This window comes from Protopterus annectens, chromosome 2.part0 (assembly GCF_019279795.1).
Source record: "Protopterus annectens isolate FY-2018-M chromosome 2.part0, PAN1.0, whole genome shotgun sequence".
NCBI classification, from domain to species: domain Eukaryota; kingdom Metazoa; phylum Chordata; order Ceratodontiformes; family Protopteridae; genus Protopterus; species Protopterus annectens.
The window spans coordinates 1,329,286,514-1,329,307,244 of record NC_056728.1 but is presented as its reverse complement, the minus strand read 5'-3'; positions in this window follow the sequence as shown (position 1 = coordinate 1,329,307,244).

Below are 20,731 nucleotides of genomic sequence, written 5' to 3'. Positions count from 1 at the left end.
TCACATTATCAAACAACCTGTAAACCTGCCACTACATCTCCAGAATCCATGTAGCCCTTAATATTTCATCCATATCTATACCATCATCATGCTTTCCTTTTTGCCATCTTAAAACTGAGGCAACTATAAATTCATAGCCTATATTTTTTTCTTCTGCTCAATTATTATTTATTTACTGACATTCAATTACAGAGAAAGTCCAACTGGGTAGAAGCCCATTTTCAGCAGAGGCCTGGGGAGAAAAGCTTCAAATTATTGCAAAACATTTTAAGAATAATTTTACAGTCTTCAGAAATAAAACAAAAACTTCTGTAGTTTAAATAATAATAACACATTAGACATAATATAAAAACATTGCTTAAGAATCAATACAATTTATATGATAATCATTTAATATTTAGATACATTTTAGACAGTTTGTAGAGAAATTAAAGGTACATTAGTCTAATACAAATGGACTGAAATATGAAGTGAGTGAGAAACAAGTTTATGATATATTTAGAAAGTCAGGGAAGATAATTAGATAGCAGTAAGGAAGCAAGTGAAGAAGGGAGAGTAAGGAAGTATAAGGAAAGAAAAGGTACTTGTTCACATTTAGGGATATAGTTTATTCAGGTTTTGAGCAAAAACGGAGCCAGATTTTAGCTACGAAGTCTTTCCGAGTGTTTTTCTAAAGATGGGAGGGAGGTTATAGTCCTGATGGATACAGGTAAGGAGTAACAGGCCTTATCAACCTTGTATGAATACAGACAATGCCCAGCAGATTTAATAGGTTTGTAGACAGACAGGAGTTTTTGATCACTGGATTGCAATGACCAACTGGGAACATAGTTGTGTAGAATATTTTTTAGTGCTGGACAGGCAGATCGATGATGAATAATTTTGTATGTGGTAAGAAGCTGTGTATATGTTAGTTTATGGGGTAGTTCTAACCAATTTAGGCTTTTTAGTGATATACAGTGGTGGGTTCTGAAAGGGGTATTTGCTGCAAATTTAGCAACTTTGTTATAGGATTATTCAAGTTCTAATTTTTGTGAGGTCTGGAGGTTAGCGAGGATGGGAGCACCATAAAGAAGTACGAGGAGGAGGAGATAAGTAGTGGCAAGTGTGGCTTTAGTTGCATCAGTGAGAACGTTTTTGCACTGTAAAGCATCCCTAGTTTTTGATGAGTTTTTCTTATGTAATTTTGTATACGCAGGCAGAATGTAAGATTATCATCCACCACCACCCCTAATAATTTGCTATGAGAACTAACATCAATGGTTGTATAATCAACAGAGAGGACTTTAAATTTTGGATTTGTGGAAAAAAGTAGTAGTTTGGTCTTTTCTGGGTTGACCATGAGTTGTGAGTTATGAAGCCATATGTCAGTGGCTGTTAAAGCTTCTTGAGTAATTTTTTGGAGGTGGACCATGTTACCAGATGTGCAAATGAGAGTGGAATCATCTGCGTATTGTATTAGGGTGGCCTGTTGTGTGGATGTATAGAGGGTGTTGGTGAAAATGTTAAATAGGAGGGGACTAAGGATAGAGCTTTGTGGTACACTGGGGGTAACTGGGAGGTAGAGAGAGAGAGAGTCTGGAGTGACATTTTACTGACTGATACCTATTGGACAGGTAGCTTTTGAACCACAAAATGGTGGGCTGAGAGAGAACTAGTGAGGACATTTGAAGTAGAAGTTTGTTGTGACAAACTGTATTGAAGGCTTTAGATAAATCTAGAAAGTCTAGAAATAAGGAAGAAACTAATTTGCTGTCATCTCTAGCTTTATTGACTGCATCTATATAGGTTAGAAGGGCAGTGTTAGTACTATGGGAATGACAGAAGCCATGTTGGTAACAGGAGTTTTTCCTGCAGAAGATAGTCTAGCAATTGTTTTTGAATACATTTTTCAAATAGTTTGGCAAGGATTGCTATAGGTCTAAAGCTATTAATGTTTGTAGAATGTCCTCCTTTGTTCAGAGGGATAATGCATGACATTTTCCAGAGAGAGGGAACATAGGATTTCTGGAATGATCTATTTATGAGAATTGAGACAGGATAGGCAGTGCTGAAGAAGATCTTCTTATTACTTTCCTCTTAAAGACTCCACCATGAAGATCTGTGTCTAGCCTTTGCAGCTTTGAAAGATCCAACCTTCCTTTACCTCTCATTCCTTCATAAAACAAATGGTACCTCATCAATATTCACAGCTAGTTCACAATAATATAGCACATTCAGACCAAAATGAAATATCTAACAGCCATTTAGCATAGCCTTGTATCTGCAAATATACTTTCTTCATTTCTTATGTGATCTTATTTACCTAGGCTGTACCTGCAAATGGGCCTCTGAGATCAGTACACTACTCCGGTAGACAAATATAAATAATAATAATAATAATAATAATAATAATAATAATGCAAATTTAGTTAAAATTGACTCCACTCACAGTTATAGCTATTTCACAAATTCCATAATTTTGCCACCCTCTTTAATTGTTGTGGAACAAGTTGTCTTATCCCTCTCAAAAGCTAAAATCACCTCACCTAGAGGCCCTGCAAATATATCAGATTGTCTGATTATCAGTGCCAGATATGGCCTATCTGAACCCCTGTTTACCCTCTTCAATCCAAGCTTTTCCACTGGTTACATTCCTGAAGCCTGGAAAACAGCCATTGTAATGGTGTTATACATGATGCCCCAACCACAGACACTGGTAACTATAGTTCCACTGGTCTAATTAACCACATATGTAAAGCTATGGAGCATATTATCTCAGATCTCATTAATCTGGATATTTCAAATCTTTTAACCTTTGATCCTTATATTTTGGCTTTGTCAAATTAAGTTCCTGACACTTTAGCCTTATTAATTTCTTTGGAAAAGTAACCAAAGCAGTGGACGGGGAATATGCAGTCCATACAGCATATTTGGACCTGGCCAAGGCCTTTGACACTATTTTCTATGTGGGTATTAATAACTGACCTGAAAATCTGAATATAAATCCTTACATTGTAAAGGCAGATATCTAAAGAGTCCGACAGAATACATGGGAATGGAATTGTAGGAGATTAGTCTATAATGGTCTGCAGACTGACTGTCTAATACTTCTCTATCGGCCCATGACAGTGTCCTTCTCATCTAGTCTGATCTACGGAACAACAAATAGAGCATCTCTGGGATTAAAAAAATACATCTGATGTTATTTCTGACTGTATCTTCCAGAGCTAGGTCATGAAAGCATTTACCAACAAATGAAATGAACAAATTTACACTTTAATTTACACTTACTTTTGATATTGATACTCCAAATTTGTTATGAGGGGGTACAGATGCACATTTGGTGAAATCAGACAGAGACATTGCTTAGGCTGAGAATAATAATAATAAATACATCATATTTGCCTGTTAATAATCTTACACATTTTCTTTTGGGAAATAGTCATAGTCTATTTTTGAAACATATATATATATATATATATATACATATATATATATATATATATATATATGTGTGTGTGTGTGTGTGTGTGTGTGTACCGATGATAACAGTGTCAGATAAAGTGTTACTTGACTTCCATGTGTATCTGTCTTTTTCAAACCACGACAGGAGTTATGCCTTACTCTTGTATAACAGTTTCTGTGAAAATGCCAATGATGAGATTTTTACCAATTACTTTATCAGATTAAAGGACTGTACAGCAAATTACATGCAAGTTTTTTAATAATTATCCTAGGTCATATTATTCATTAAAGATATGAATATTGTAAGGAAAAAGAACCATACTGTTTTCAGGTAAGGATTTAATGAATAGAAAAAGTAGTTTCATGCCTCTGAAGATGAATACAACTATCCAGATTTTTTTAAATGGAAATGTTATTGTATAAGAAGTCCATGATATAGTCACAAAGAAGAACAAAAAAGATCCTATAATTCAAGTGTAAGCTTTGCAGGAGTGATTTAGTAAAACTATATATTATTACAAAGTCTTCTGATAAAGGAGGAAACATACCCCGGGATTCATGAACCTTGCGCCAGGCGCACGCATAGCGTAGGCGTTACAATGCCAAATATGGCCGCCGAGCGATTCAGGTACGATCCAATTCCACGTGCACTACCGGCATGCGCCAGATCTGTGCAGCCCCCTGCGTAGGTATACTAAACACCCCATGTGCGGTGTGTCACCATGCAGATGAAGGCATATAGCGATTCACGAAGTGGTGCAGGCGTAGCATAAGCCCACGGCAATGTAAACCAAAAAAAAATGGTTTACATTTTCCCAAACATAACATTGGAGTAACGGAAGAGTGTCAGACCCAGGTATCACACTGTTACCATATGCCAATGGCGAAATACACAGACAATGGCAAAAGAAAACATGCACAACACGTAAATAACAACTTATATGGCATGTCCACAGTAACTCACATCAGAACCGCAGGACATGTGTGCGGAAGGTGCAACATAATGAAATAATATAACAATGTTATAAAACAGCATCGTAATAGACATCAGGTCCACAGCATAATACACCATGGTATGCATGGAACGCCACAACCACGGTGCAAGGGTTGCCAAGGACTCGCGGCAGTCTTCGGAGTGGTAACTATGAATTAGTAGTCAATGCCATGCAAATGAGGCAGATAATACTGAATCGCAAATCCCCCGCCGGAGTAAGGCTGTACCAAACGGCGCAGCGGTAATACACCGAGGAGTGGCTCAGAGGGAATATATGACATCTGCAGAGGGGTGTGCCACCGTAGCAGTAAGCACATTGGAGCACAGCAAACCTGGGCTGTACATCGCAAATCAAAGCTGCAGGACCGGGGTGTGGGGTAATGGTTTAGCTGAGAGCACACAATGCACGCAAAAGTGCATGTGTACGAGGATGTCAACGTTCCCGGAACCTAGTCATGTGACACACGCCCTGCAAACAATATCAGAAACAGGAAGGTGGTGTGAAGAATATAAGGAAATGTGGAAGAAGTGTAATTGGAGTACTAATGAGCAATCAACACTAATAAACCCACAAAGGCCAATCGGCGGCAGCTGATAACTCTGCATGCAGAAACCTGCAAAACGTGATGGGGGGGCATATGAATGCAAAGAAAGTAGGGGAGGTAGCAGACTGCAAAGACAGAAGACCTGACACAGGAGAGCAAAGCAGACAGGCAGCACAATGGCAGTAGCACACAAAATGCATGATATGACATGTCCATGAAAGTAGAAATGACAGTGCTCTGCACAATGCATGCCAGAAAATGGTAGGTGCAACGTGCAGAAATAGTAAGGGAATGTCGAAAGGTAATCCATGGCAGGCAAGAGTAATGCAACACCAAAGGCAACATCGTTGTAGTTCCATCGGTAAAACACGGAAGATAACCCTTAGATACGGCCGTACAAACACACCCTATGACATCATCGATGTGCACAGCACAATAGTATAAAGTGTGAATGCACACAACACACAGCCGTGTATTCCCAAATGCCGCACCATAGATGTAAACACATGGGGAACTTTTAAAATGTACATGTTGGGTGCTGCCGTAGCTGTGATCCATCAGCATGTGTTAGAGACAGACGGTGTTGTGGATGAGGGTGCCGACAACCACCGCAGGCCTCAGAGGAGGAGGAGAGGGTTCAGACCAAGGGTAACCTACCAGGTGCTACATGACCAGGAGATAGTGGAGCGTTACAGGGTAGACAGGGACATGTTACAGCAAATAGTGGAGCTGTGCCAGCCACGCCTGAGAACAAGAAACAACAGAGGGGAACCCATTCCAGTGGACACAAAGGTATGTGTAAGCTTGCGAATACTGGCCACAGGTACCTTTCAAAGGCCAACTGGAGATATAATGGGCATCTCACAGGCATCAGCATCCAGGGTACTACACCAGTTCCTGGATGCTATGTTACCACATGCCAATGAGCATATATACTTCCCCAGATCTCAGGAGGAGTTGGCTAGCAATATGCGCCACTTCCACCGTGTGGCACAATACCCGGAGGTACTGGGTGCGATAGACTGTACGCACATACAAATCAAGTCACCACCTGGTGAGCAGGGTAGACACTACATAAACCGCAAGGGATTCCACTCCATCAATTGCCAGGTCATGTGCAATGCCCAGGGCATTATCATGGATGTGTGTGCTGGCAGCCCTGGAAGTTACCATGACTCCCATATCTGGCATGCCTCACAGCTGTACCAGGTATTTGTCAGGGGGGGACATCCCACAAGGCCACCTCGTGGGGGATGCTGGCTATGCACTGGAGCCATGGATGATGACTCCCATCAGAAATGCACACACACACATGCAAGAACGCCGTAATGAGGCACACGCACAAACCAGAATAATCATGGAGCGTGTGTTCGGGATGCTGAAATCACGGTTCCGATGCTTGGATACATCTGGTGGAGCCTTGCAGTACTCTCCAGGCACATGTGCCCACATATTCATAGTATGTGCCATGCTACATAATATGATCCTGCGGAAGCAGCTGCTGCAGGGACATAATGGTGAAGGGCCACAAAGCCCACCACAATTGCCAAGGCCAGTCCAGGCACAGAGGGTTCCGGACCAGGAACACACTGTGCCAGCCCCAGTAGGTAGACGGAGGCGTACCCAATATGCCTACGCCTTGGCAAAGAGGTAACGTATAGCACATACTCTGACAGCATAGGCCCCATGGACTGACACCTCCCCACCTGCACACACAGTGAAATGGATGGCACACAAACATGACCACCTGTAAAGTGTAATGTATGGGTGGCCTTATGTGTGACTCCAACATAGGCAGCCCCCAAACACTGTAAACCCAACAGCCAGTGGAACATGTGACGCCAACACCTGAACAGTACGTGAGTCCTACAGCATATGGCGCTGCTGTGTGCCTGCCACGGTCGCCGCAAGATGTATACATATAAAGATATATATATATATATATATATATATATATATATATATATATATGTATATATATATATATATATATATATATATATATATACATATAAATATATATATATATATGATATATATATATATAGATAAATATGTACACATATACATATATATAATACAGATAAGACAGGAAATTAGAGGGATATAAGGTGACTGAGAGGTATCCCGCAATATCTGTACATAGTATACATAGTGCAACGACAATCTGAACATCCGGGAGGTTCAAAATAAGAGGATACTGCCAACCATGGAGCGTGTAACATACCGATAAGCATAACCGCGAGGCCGAAAGACCGCCAGAACACAGTACTGTAACAGTACATGCGCGTGTAATAGTATGATGATATGAAGGGAGAGGTAGACACCGCCGCCGGTGTTGCGGTCCACGTAGGTACTGTGTGCAACCACCCCCGTGAGTGCCGTAGTATGTGTCCGTGTGCGCTGAGGGTGCCGTGTGTGTCGCTGTGTGAGTGTAATGTGTGTGTGCCTGCAACATGTGTATGTTGGTGCCAAGTTAGAGGCAGAGCAGAATATTAGGTGTAGGCATACGGTAAACTAGCCTCAGGCATATGTTCACCACGAGTCCCACAGTAGTAGTGACAACCCCACCCTGGCTAGGTGTGTCGTGACATAGAACGATACAACGTGAATATGTCCCAGATGGTAGCACAGGAATATTTCCCATAAGAAATGGAAAGGGCATATGTAATAGTCATGCATGCATGTACGACACTGATATGTTACATGCAATATGATACGTTGGCCAAGCCACACAGCAATAGGTATGTATCGCGGAAATATGTATGTGCTACCCCAGTACTGACCGTGGCCACGTGTTGGCCCGTAAACACCGGTGTGTGTTCTACAAGTGTCACACAATCAATTCCCATCTGAATATGTGGCAACCACTGGCAAACAGGCTATCCCAACAACAGGACCACAATGACTGCAAATATCTGGGACAGACTGGCAAGGGATAGTTGTCACGTACACATAACTGCTGATATACAACAGATGTTACGGAGGTATACATGCATCAAGCTCACCTGCAGGCGATACCGACACCACATGACAACAGCCCAACCTACAATCCCATAACAAAAGACTATTAACTGTTAACCCTCCAAGTAGGGATGGAGCACACAGACAAATATACTGGTTATGTAGAGATGCAAGGCCCACAAACCATATCCGTGACGTACAACCACCGATATCCCCCACACTAGATAATAAAGGAATACAAACCGTAATAGCAGCACAAACATACAGTCAGTCAATGACAGCTGCATAACCACAACATATCGCGTGGGAGACACAATTAAAGGCGGATGCATAATTGCATGCGTTGTATAAATGCAAACAATAGCCATGTTACAGTTTGGAATGCAATACTCCGTTATCATTCGTCGGCAGGACAGGTACACCCACATGTCGAACCAAATACTACACCTGTCACACACAATCCACGGGTGACTTGAATGCAGAATATACTTGTCCCTATGCATAGCAGATGCAGTTACACATAACTTAAGACAATACAGACCATCTCCACGAAGGTAGGGCAAATAGCCAACGCCCAGGCGGAGAATCCAATTATACCCCAGTATCGACGCGTAATTACCGAATGGAGTAGATGCACAGTTGATATGCATGTAATTACTCACGTACACATAGCTGCTGATATACCACAGAAGTTACGGGGGTTATACATGCATCAAGGCCACGTGCAGACGATATCATAAACAATTAACAACAGCCCAACCCACACTCCCATAACAAAAGACTATTAACTGTTACCTCTCCAAGTAGGGATGGAGCACACAGACAACTATACTGTCCATGTAGAGATGCAAAGCCTACAACCCGTATCCGTCACGTACAACCACCGATATCCCCCACTGTAGATATTAAAGGAATACAAACCGTAATAGCAGCACAAACATTCAGTCAGTCAATGATATCAGCATAACCACAACATATCACGTGGGAGACACAATTAAAGGCGGATGCATACTTGCATGCGTTGTATAAAGGAATACAACAGCCATGTTACAGTTCTGAATGCAATACCCCGTTATCAGTCGTCGGCAGGACAGGTACACCCACATGTCGAACCAAATACTACACCTGTCACACACAATCCACGGGTGACATGACTTCAAAATATACATTTTGCTACGCTTAGCAGTTGCAGTTACACATAACATAACACAATACAGACCATCTCCACGAAGGTAGGGCAAATAGCCAACGCCCAGGTGGAGACTCCAATTATACCTCTGTATTGACGCGTAATTTCCGAATGGAGTAGATGCACAGGTGATATGCACGTAATTACTCACTGAGGAACAGCAATTGGTGGGATGAATCCACATGTTGCAGGTATCGACGTATATAAGGATGACTCTCAGGATAATCAAACCGTATGCTCATACCAAAACAGCATTGTACTACCGAAAACTAAAGGAAACGGAAAAACGATACACGATACATGGAACGACACACAAACAAGGTATGTAGAACACACGATATGTAAGGTTGTGTAATGCATGATCTCTATTAATAAGCTGTACCATATTTGAATGGTGGTTGTAATTAATTACACTTGTCCGTAATGCAGAAAGTGGTGAAAGGTAGTTATGTAGTGATATCCTGCTGAGCATACCAACACTTGTAGACACCGTGTGTACAACAGTGGGCCATCATGTACACAGCGGAGACACCACAAGGGATGCCACAGGAGGGCATTAAAGAGAACAATGCCATACCACATGCTGTTGCTGGCAGTGGATGTCCAACAAGGAAACGCCATAGCAGGGGATAGTACATGTATGTATACTGTCCCAGCACGCATGTGTATGAGCATATACCGTTGATGTCATATGTAAGGTGTGGCCGACATGCAAGTATGCCCTGCATTAGGGGATAGTATGTGAAATATGTGTAATGTAAAGTTGTCTAGGTAGATATGACAGATATCATACACAGTATCACAGGCATATCATACATAACACAGGTATCACCTATTGAATGTACAATCACAGGATACATATGGCCTGTAGATATGGGACAGAGTAGTAGCATGATAGCTAGTCTAAATGGAAGGGACACCAAGTAACCATGCCCAAAGGACATGTAGTAGCTGCACAGGTGCACAGTGGGCAGCAATGCAGTCTGGCAGGTCCACGTGTCAGCACATGGGCAGTGTACACAGTAGTGTCACCTCTCCATGGTAGTGTCCTGTGAACAGCAGAGGCAGGTGTCAACTGCACCACTACACAGTACCGCTGCTGTGGTGGTACCAGGACAACATGTCACTCAAACAGCAAGGGAGGTATAACATGAACAGTGCTACTGTGTGTCCCTGCGGGATGTACACAGGACCTATGTTCCACAGCATGGTGTGTGTTGTGTTCGTGGAAGTAACACAGAAGCCCAGCCCATGCAGTGTGGCATGTGTGCACATATCCAGGAGCATTCCGTTCAAACTGCCCACCGCAGATGGCATGTATGAGGAGTATAGTTTTATATATATATATATATATATATATATATATATATATATATATAATATATACACACATATATATATACATATATATATATATATATATACATATATATACATATATATATATATATATATATATATATATATATACACACACATATATATTGGTATATGTCTCTGCCTACTGTAGTCGTTATGTAACCTGTCCTTTTTGGACATTCTTCTATCGTAGTCATTTGTTACAAAGATCTTTACATTGTTCTATTGGGCTTTTTCCCTTTGTGTGTGGAGCTTTTCCTCCCCGGGCCTCTACTGAAAATGGACATCTATCCGGCTAGACTAGCCCGGTCAACAAATGTAAAATAAAAATAAAATAAAAATAAAATAAATATGCATCACTAATGTGGAGGACATGGGCCGTGTCAGAGCAGAAGACACCCCTGAGTATGTGGTATGCAGATGTGTACAGATGTGTTCTCCGTATGTCAGCCGCATATGTAAACTGTCTGAGCCCAGTAAACATCATGGCATGTCACTGTTGTGCCATGTAAAGCTGTAGCTGTTGTTGAAGGTACACCATAAATGTGTTATTGTACCCTTGTCTGTGTGTAGATGTGTGTAGTTCACAGGTACAATGGCTACCTATGTACCAGCATCACACACAGTACAGATAGGTGTGGCCTTGCAGAAGGATATCCATGCCACAGTGGAATACGGTAACCACAGGACTGTGTGTGGCATATGTGTGTACTGCAACCATGTACAATGTGATATGTATGTATGGGACTACTATCCATGTGATAGGCAGTGGGTGAATGTAGTTATGCAAAGGTGATGTGCATGCACCATGTGTCATGCATCCTGATGCCATGATACGCATATGAAGTATCCGCCACACTGACACCCGTATGGTCGGTATCGGTATGAGCTGGTGGAGCAATAATGGCGCCTGGTATGTAGGTGTGGGAAATCTAGGCATGGACAGTACTCTGTGACAGCATGTTCCGTATGTAAGCATATAGTGAACATGAGTGGCCCTATGACTGAGGACTGTGTAATGCAATATGTACCTGACATGTAGTAGGTACTATGGTATGCTGGCACCACTGTGTGTACAGTCCATGAGCCACATAGCAGAACATCCGGAGACACAGGGTAAGATGTGCAGGTGGATGTGTATGTTGTCAATACCAGAATGTGGAATGTTGCTGAAAGGCAATGTGAGGACAACGTATGATGTGTCGGCCTCTGTATCATCCTCAACTGCCCATGCAACTGTATGACAGGTGGCCAGCATGTGTATGTGCCTAGCTGTGGCATACACAAGCCCAACACGGGTGCTCGAAAAGGCCTGGAGTCCATCAATGTGTGTGGGACTCACGTTCCTGAGGATGTGCCCCATTGCCATGCAGAATGGCCCAGTCATGGGTGTATGACTATAGTTCCACACGTGCAATGCAGTGCCACCCGTGTGTAGTGCGATAAGTGCCGCTGTGCGGCAGTCAGGGTCCACAATGTCTGACAAAAGGCTAGCAGTGAATATAGTGGCCTGGTGTGGAGACATATTCCGAACAGGTTGGTGGGACATTACAGCCAGGGACATTGGAAGGTGACATTGGGCCAGTGTCCCAGGACATATTGTGTGCATATCAGTACTGTGTATGTGACCACAGGGACACTACAATGTCCATGTATGGATTGCGACCCTGTAGTGAGTGAGAAGGTGTATTGACGGTAAGTACGCCCTCGCCTGGCACGTTGCCAACATTAGCTCGGTCTGCAATGCTTGGGTGACTTGTGTATGTGACATCAGATGTGGATGTTGCCAAAGAATACTGACATACTACCACAATGCCTGAGGCCCCACACCACAATGTGCGGCAGTCATGTTTAGGTAGCTAGCCTTGGAGTATGTGATGATGGACCTCGGGGACCCACCATGGCTGAAAAGTGATGCACCCCACACATGTGCATGTACATCACTGTGCAACAGCCTGTACATGTGGGTGTACATATGTGCATGGAACATGACCACCACAGTGGCGTCTGTGAACTGGTCAGTACCGCCATGTCTCTGTGTGGAGTAGCATGATTCCTGCAATTGTGTCCATGCTACTGCAGTCCACTGTGGTATGTGTCAGCATATGTATGTGCAGTGTCCATTTGCTTGGGTGTCATGATGTTAACAACTGCCGTCAGCAGACGTCCATAGTAGTTGTTGTAGTACACATGTTCTGTGCATGCTGTGATGGGCGTGTTTCCAGGGTGTGGCTAGCAAGGCCGTGTAGCATATGTGTTGAATCCACCAAAGAGGGGATAACCCAGGTGTGTCACACCAGTCACATGGAGGTAGTGTTCATGCTAAGGGTAGTGTAGGTATGGTATGTGCTGTGTATTGTTTCACCCAGCTGAGCGGAGTGCATGACTCAAGCATGTGTAGGTACATGGGTGTCTATCCCAGGGAAGTGTGGGTTACTGTCAGCACACAGCAGTGGTAGCTGTCTGAGGCCCAATGTACACTATAACAACACAGATGGTATGTAACCTGTGGTGTACACTGTCGACTCTGTCGCGAGTTACAATGTGTATAGCGGTCACAAACACGGTTATCTGCACATGGAGCACCTATGATGCAGTGTGTTAAGCAACTATCCAGGATGTGTGCAAAACACTGAGCGATGTGTGAACCCCTCATCAGTGGGTGTTCTGGTCCAGGTATGGGCCTGGAAGGTACGGTCCGTGTACAATCCGTAATCACAGGTATGCTGCGCAGAGCATGGAGGCAGGTCCCAGTCACCGCAGAGATATGTGAGTGGTGCAATAGTGTGTGTGCCCTGCTTGTGTGCATCACAGTGGAAGATGCAAGCAATGTTCCACATGACCCCATGCCGTGCCTGCCAGTTACAGCCCTGCCGGTGACAGTTATGTGAAACTGCCAGAGAGGCAGTATAGCATGTGATGATGTACATGTGTGCTCTACACCCCAGGCCGATGGCTGCAGGTCATGAGTGCCACAGCATTGTGTTTGACCTGGAATGTCATAGTGGTCAGATACAACATGCCTGTACAATAACAGTAGGTGCATAGGCAACTGTTGCAGTGACACAGTAGGTCAATGTACAGTGTCCCCATGTCCAGACCACTGCTGACTGTACACCATGGCTAGACACACACCCAGAGGGCTATAACACCAGTGAGCCATTGCATGTCCCGGTACACGTAGTCTGTGTATTGCCATCACAGGGCAGTCACAATAACATGATGTATGAGAGATATAGTGTACCAGGTGATGTGACATGTGTGTGTATGTTGAGTGTCAGAGGTGTTTACCCCTCTGCAACATCTCAGTGCATGATGCCTTGTGTAACATGATGTGTGGAACTGCAGTGTGATTCACAACAGCGTCATCCGTGACTGGTGTGTTGTGAATGGTGTAACCCATGAGTCTGCGGGATATACACTGATGTTGGTTGCCATGCTGGGGGCCACCAGTGGCACCTACAGTGGTCATACAGACATATTGCATACATTGTTCTTGCTGGAATGTTCATTGTTGTATATGATGTGTTACTACGTGATGGTCGGTGTGTGTTGTGACTGTTACCCATCTGGATGTGACCATCAGGTGCAGTCATGGTTGTCGACAGCATCACCCCCATCCACAACTGTCAGCACCCTGTCCCCAGAATGGGTAACAGTAGCCCTCGTACTGTGTGACTAATGTGCAGATCATAGAACACCTACTACTGGCTGCCTAACAGTGTCAACTAGGAAGGGTATATGATGGCTGGAATACGCTGCTCCAATGTACAAATATGATATCCCAATGAATTACAATGATTCCCATCTAGTAAGCCATGGCTGGCATGTAAACTGTGTACAACAATGACTGTGTGACTGACCCTTCCAATGTGGTGCCGTGATGAACATGCACCCATTAGGACACCAAATGAGGTACGTTGCATGTAATGATGTACAACTGACAGCTATGGGCACAGCATGGATGCAGAAGCACATCTCCCACAGGCAGTACCACTGTATGGTGGTAGGGGGGCATTGCACAAGTACATGTGACAGTTGCTGTATTGCCACATGTACGACGTATCCGTCATATAGGGGTAGCACTGGTACGTGATGGTTGGACATGCCCGTACATACGGCCATGTCCCACAGGATATGTGTTAAGTGTGTACAACACCTGTCGTACCATCAGCAAGCTGTGAAGTGTATGACTGCCAGTGTACCTGTGTGACATGTTGTGCAATGGGTGCAAAGGTACGCAGTAGTGCATGACATGCTCACATGTCCTGCACAGGTGCATAGCTTGACAATACAATACAAATAGGGTGTTGGATAATAGCAACCCACAAGAGGTGATGAGTACGGGTGGCAATGCACTTACACCTTTCCGGGTAAGGTGTGCATGTCCATGACACATTAGCACCTGAGATGTTAGCAGTACAGCTGTACAGGGCGGCATGTATATTTGATTACAAATACCCTTGCGTGTTCCACCAGTGGCCTGTTGACAGACAGACATATACACAATGTGCAGCATTGACATGTGCACAGCACATCACCGCTGCCTACAGTAGAACAGGGTTAATGTGTTGACATGTGCACAGAACATCAGTGCCAGCTACAGTCGAACACGGTATGTGTTGAACCCCACTGTCATTGTAGCCCATGCCACAGAGAGACATGTTATGCATCTGTATGTACGGCTGGGAATGGACCTGGCCTAGCAGTATAGCTGTGTCAGTGTTGCGAACGACATACTGAATGGGCTGTGTGTGTGAGGTGTGTGTCATAAGTGTATGGTCTGATGGATGATACCAGCATTGCCACCACTATGGGAACATCCCCGTCCACATAAATTAATACCTCGGCTGTGCTCAACACCATGGTCACTGTGGAAGGGATGGTGCTGTGCGGTGCACCCGCCGACATGGTGGTGACAGCAGGCACTGGATGTAGACATATGAGGTACCCATGTCAGGTCGGGGTACCATCCATGTGCACGGGATATCACCGTGCGGGCATATACAGCACTCTGTTGAACAATATTACAGCACATAGCACCTGTCAGGGGTAATGTTTATGCATGGGTGTGCGATACCAGCATGCACCATACACACCCCCACCATGCAGCATGCTGCGTACCTTGCAGAAGGACATTGTCCACACCATGATGATGGACATGCGACATGTCCATATACCCATATAAATGACATATGGAATGGACAGCTACCCTCCCAATACTGGTATTCCACAGGCTGGACACATCCCTGTGCCATTTATGTGATATACCCTGCCATACCATGCAACCCTGTCCATCAAGGCTGCACGTGCCATCACAGTCATACATGGTGCGATGGCCACATGGCACATGCACTATCAACTGACCGGATCAGTAATGTGGCACTGATGCACCTTGTGGTGTCACAAGTGCTGTGTGACAGCATGTACAACGTGCGCACGCACATGCTATGTTTGACCATCCCTACACATGTCATATGATTAGACATTGTCCCATGTGTATCACATGTGCAATACAGGTGAGCCGTGGCAGGATGTTCAACTTGCGTACAGTGCTGAGTAGATGTATATGGCAAAACACATGCATGTACAGGTGTCCATGTGTATGTGTGCAGTGCCACTGCTGATGTCCATAATGGCTGCGTCTGTGATGCCATGTGACATATACACAGCATCCAGGTGAACAGTAGAACTGTGGACACATTGGGCCAAGTGCAGATTGGTAAGAACACAGGTGCAGGCAGGTACACATGTCCACAGCAGGTTACCATCTACATGGAGTATGTACAGTGTGATGAGTTGACACAGAGATATGCTATCCACTGCATAACGGTGTGAGAGCAACACATCAGCAGTGTCAGTGTCATGCTGCGTCTCAGAGATTACTGTGCAGATGTCGTACATGTCATAGCAAAGTATGTTCAGCGGTATGCCAGTACATCAGTGTGAATGTGACCTGTCACCATCATTTTGTCTTACAGATAATGCCACGTTCATGACTCCCAGCCTTCAGTCACCAGGAGGATGAAGTAATCATACCATTGCTCCATGACAACTATGACGTGCTGTTCAGCCATGTACCACAGCAAGCACAGCAGCGGGATGACCTGTGGCAGGATATGCGCAGGAGGGTGAATGACGTCGGTGCCAACAACCGCACCTACCAGCAGGTACGCCGACACTGCACGGACCTCACATGGCATGCAAAACAGCGTGCCACTGCAATCGCCAGAAAACAAGGTGGAACAGGTGGTGGGCCTCCAACCCAGCCCCCACTCACACACACAGAGGAGCTCCTGGCCAGTCTGGGGACACCCAGGGAACAGCATGCTGAAACACTAGCCGCCATCGTGGAGGTGGGTGTCTCCCAACCAATGAGCCTGGAGTTGCCTGGTAAGTCGGTCTTGCATATGAGTATGATATCCACTGTAGTTGCAGGTGTCACTGTACATCATGTAAAGTAACAACACATGCCAGGTATATGGGTACACAAGCCGCATACTACAGTATGCTACATTGTGTATGCAGACGTGTGCATACCATATGCTATCACACAGGTACATGATGTCATATGCACAGTGCAAACTGTGGCTGTCATACAGTCATGGCTGATGTTTATACTGTTGTGTCGCCCCTATACAGGTACCTCTGGCGTGTTGCATGGACAGGGGTCCATCGCAGGTGAGACTGTTGTCAGTATCAGGAATGTTACAGTGTAGAGTTATTTGCCATGTGGCCAGGTATAACATGCACACCTGGGTTTAGTTCCAGTCACGTTATACAGGTTGCACCACCAGACACACACATGCCACCCATGTGCAGTAGATACAACCGTTATTATACACTGGCATGTAACCACAGTACCTGTCAATGTGATATGTGCGGTCAGCTATGCATACCACGGTGAAGGTGTTCTACAATGGATGCATATGTAGTATGCATTGGAACAACATTCGTGGTACGCACACAGTACCACACAGTGAGCAGTGATCTGGGCAGCACACAGGTGTCACCAATGTGACATATGCCCCTGCATTGTGTGCACACATTGTGACACGCCACTCGACATGTCCCAAGCTGGCGGTGTTCTGTCTGCAATATTGTCACACCATCACATGACCCACACCCGACATACCAAACATCCACACTGTTGTCTGCATAGCCCTGTGGAGTGTGACACCTCTGACATGTATGGGTGTATGTCACATGGGACACCACAGACATGTGTACAGGATGCCCATCACACACAATTGTCCAAGTCCCGTTCACACATGACCATGGGTGATAGCCACAGGCATGTTTCCACACAGTACGCCTGATGTGGATAGACCCCATTGCACATTGTCCACACATAGTGCAAGCATAGCCGTAGTGGACCACCTGTACATATCATGTGTTACACCGGACAACCGGAATGCCTGTCTGCAGCCACCGGAGGTGTCACCGATGTCTACCATATACGTGCTGTGGAACAGCATGACTGTTGCAGTCATGGCATTGCAATGCATCCATGTTATGCATTGCACAGCAACATACATGTGTCATGTTGCCATGCAGTGGCACAGTGCCAGTACTCCACACTGTATAGCTATGTACACGGCCCACACTAACCACACCTGCACATACATATGTGCAGAACATGCATTCTATCTGTAGGCTGTACACACAACACTGCACTGTGAAGCCCATTATGATGCGGTGCATGTGGCGGGACACCATTGTGTCACACATGTATACATGTCACTGCACATGTCAGCAGAGTACATGTCAAGGTAACATCAGCAATGTGTACTGTTAACCTGTTTGTGGCCACATGGTGTATCAAGGTGATGCATGCAAACTACCATGATTGTGTGTACTGCATGCCTACTGATATGACACCTGCTTGATGTAGTGTGCACCCCAGGGTGGTATGCATACTAACACTATTAATGTCTGAGCTGCATTCCCTGTGATGTAGTGCAGGAATGCTGCATGCCATCTGTAATATCACATGCATGGTGTGTCTGTGTGTGTGTGTCTGTCTGTGTGTGTGTCTGTGGGTGTGTGTCTGTGTGTGTCTGTGGGTGTGTGTCTGTGGGTGTGTGTCTGTGTCTGTGTGTGTCTGTGGGTGTGTGTCTGTGTGTGTCTGTGGGTGTGTGTCTGTGTGTGTCTGTGTGTGTGTGTCTGTGTATGTGTGTCTGTGTGTGTGTGTGCGTGCCAGTGTGTAATGTACCTTACAGTATGTCTTTGCATTCACAGGTGGTGTAGGTGCGTTACCCTCCTGCGGTCCATCTGATGTTAGTGTCCCACAGATACTAGCGGTGATGACCATATGCATGAGGTACAGGCAGGGTTGTCAGGGGCAGAATCTGCGCCATTGGTTACCATCCCACCTATGTCCCCCTCATCCCCGCACACAGTTCTGATGCCAAAACATACCACATTACCGTTGCCCATAGAGGAAGGACAGTCAGCGTCTGTTGGCATTGAACAGGAATGTGTGGTGGCTACAGAAGGTGTGACTACACACCATGTTGCCAGTGTAATGACTGGTGATGTGCCACACAGGCATGTGGCTGGTGCTGCTCATAGGAGGACCTCTGGCAGACATGCACCTGCAGTACAGGGTGCAGCAGCTGGTATCACCAGACGCATGTTCCAGACTGTAATGGTGGCACAGGCACGTGCAGAACGGCAGAACCAAGAAGGGCAGAGGCTGCAGCGGGCTGCAATCCGTACCCTAAATGACAACATCCAGTCATTGGCGAATGCTCAACAGCAGATTGCTAATGTACTGGATAGGCGATTAGGTGAAATGGTTGGAATCCTCGACCGAGGCATGGCAATCCACGAGCGTGAGCTGTCTGTGCTGGAACACCTGGTAGGGGTGAGGTGTAAGACACGTGGTCGTAGGCCAGCAACACCACCTAGTGGAGGTCGACGTGTGCATGCCACCTCTCATTTCCACTCCCATAGTGCCGGTAGCAGTAGCAGTGCAGCTGGTGCTGCACTGTCCACACAAGGACACAGCAGGCCACGTGGACATGGCCCTGGCCGGTCCCATCATGGGCACGGTTCCAGCAGACATGTGTCATCGGACAGTAGCCACTCTATACCTCCACCTGGTAGTGCCCGTGCAACCCCAGGCAGGCACAGGTCACGTGGCCGCAGACGGACACAGTGAGCTGTACAACCTGCACTGTACAGTCTGGGGCTGTCAATTATACCCCGTGTAGGCATCACATATGGCTGAACTGTGTACACACATACCCACACACAGCAGACACAACTGTAGGGCTCCACCACATCCACATGCATTCTGCACAGAACTACCCAGTAAACTCACTGGCCCTTACACACACACATGATGTTATCCATTGGTGCAGCCTATGCCCCTGGCTAACATATCACCCTGTGCATATGATGAAGCCTCTGCCGCATCCCTGTCATCCACACCATCGGTGCAGGGTTATGCAAATATATTCTGATGCACAGGGTGGACAGGATAGTGAGAGGTGTATGTGATACCTGTGTATGCATAGCGTGGGATGTGTATGTTGCAGTGGTTGTGTATGAAAACTGACAGATGCGTATGTGACGTGGGTTGTGTATTGCCAACATGCAGCAGACATACCATGTTGTGCAGGTGCAGCATGCATTGTGATGTGTTCACGGTATGTGTGATGGTTACATGTGTAGCACCATGTTGATTCTGATAACCTGAATCCCTCCTATGGTGTACTCGCATGTGCCTACAGGGAGCACTGTTATCGGTCCCCCACGTGTAGCTGTGGACTACCCACAGGCACATCTGGCAATAGCAGCATACTACATGTACCCGTAACCTGCCTGGACACCTACATGACACACAAGTCCGCACATATACTGCACCTGACGCATGTGGTCGGTGCCACAGGCTACAGTGGACAGAGATGTCACATACATAGCAGGACACACTACAGGTATGGTGACATGGTGCAGGTGTCGTACACAGCGTGCTGGCCACTGACTGCATGTGTCACCTGTCAGCTGTGGGGCATGCTGTGCAGCAGTGAGACCCTGTAACAGTACAGGAGTATGGTCGCAATCGCGGTGTGTACACCACTATGACGCACACCCCATAGTGTGCAGATGGGGACACCTGCCTGTGTGGTCAGCACCCTCACAATACTATGCACCCACACGCCATGTCACAGGGGGCAGACTTGCACAGGTGGCCAGTATGGCTCACACCTATGGCATCAACAGGGT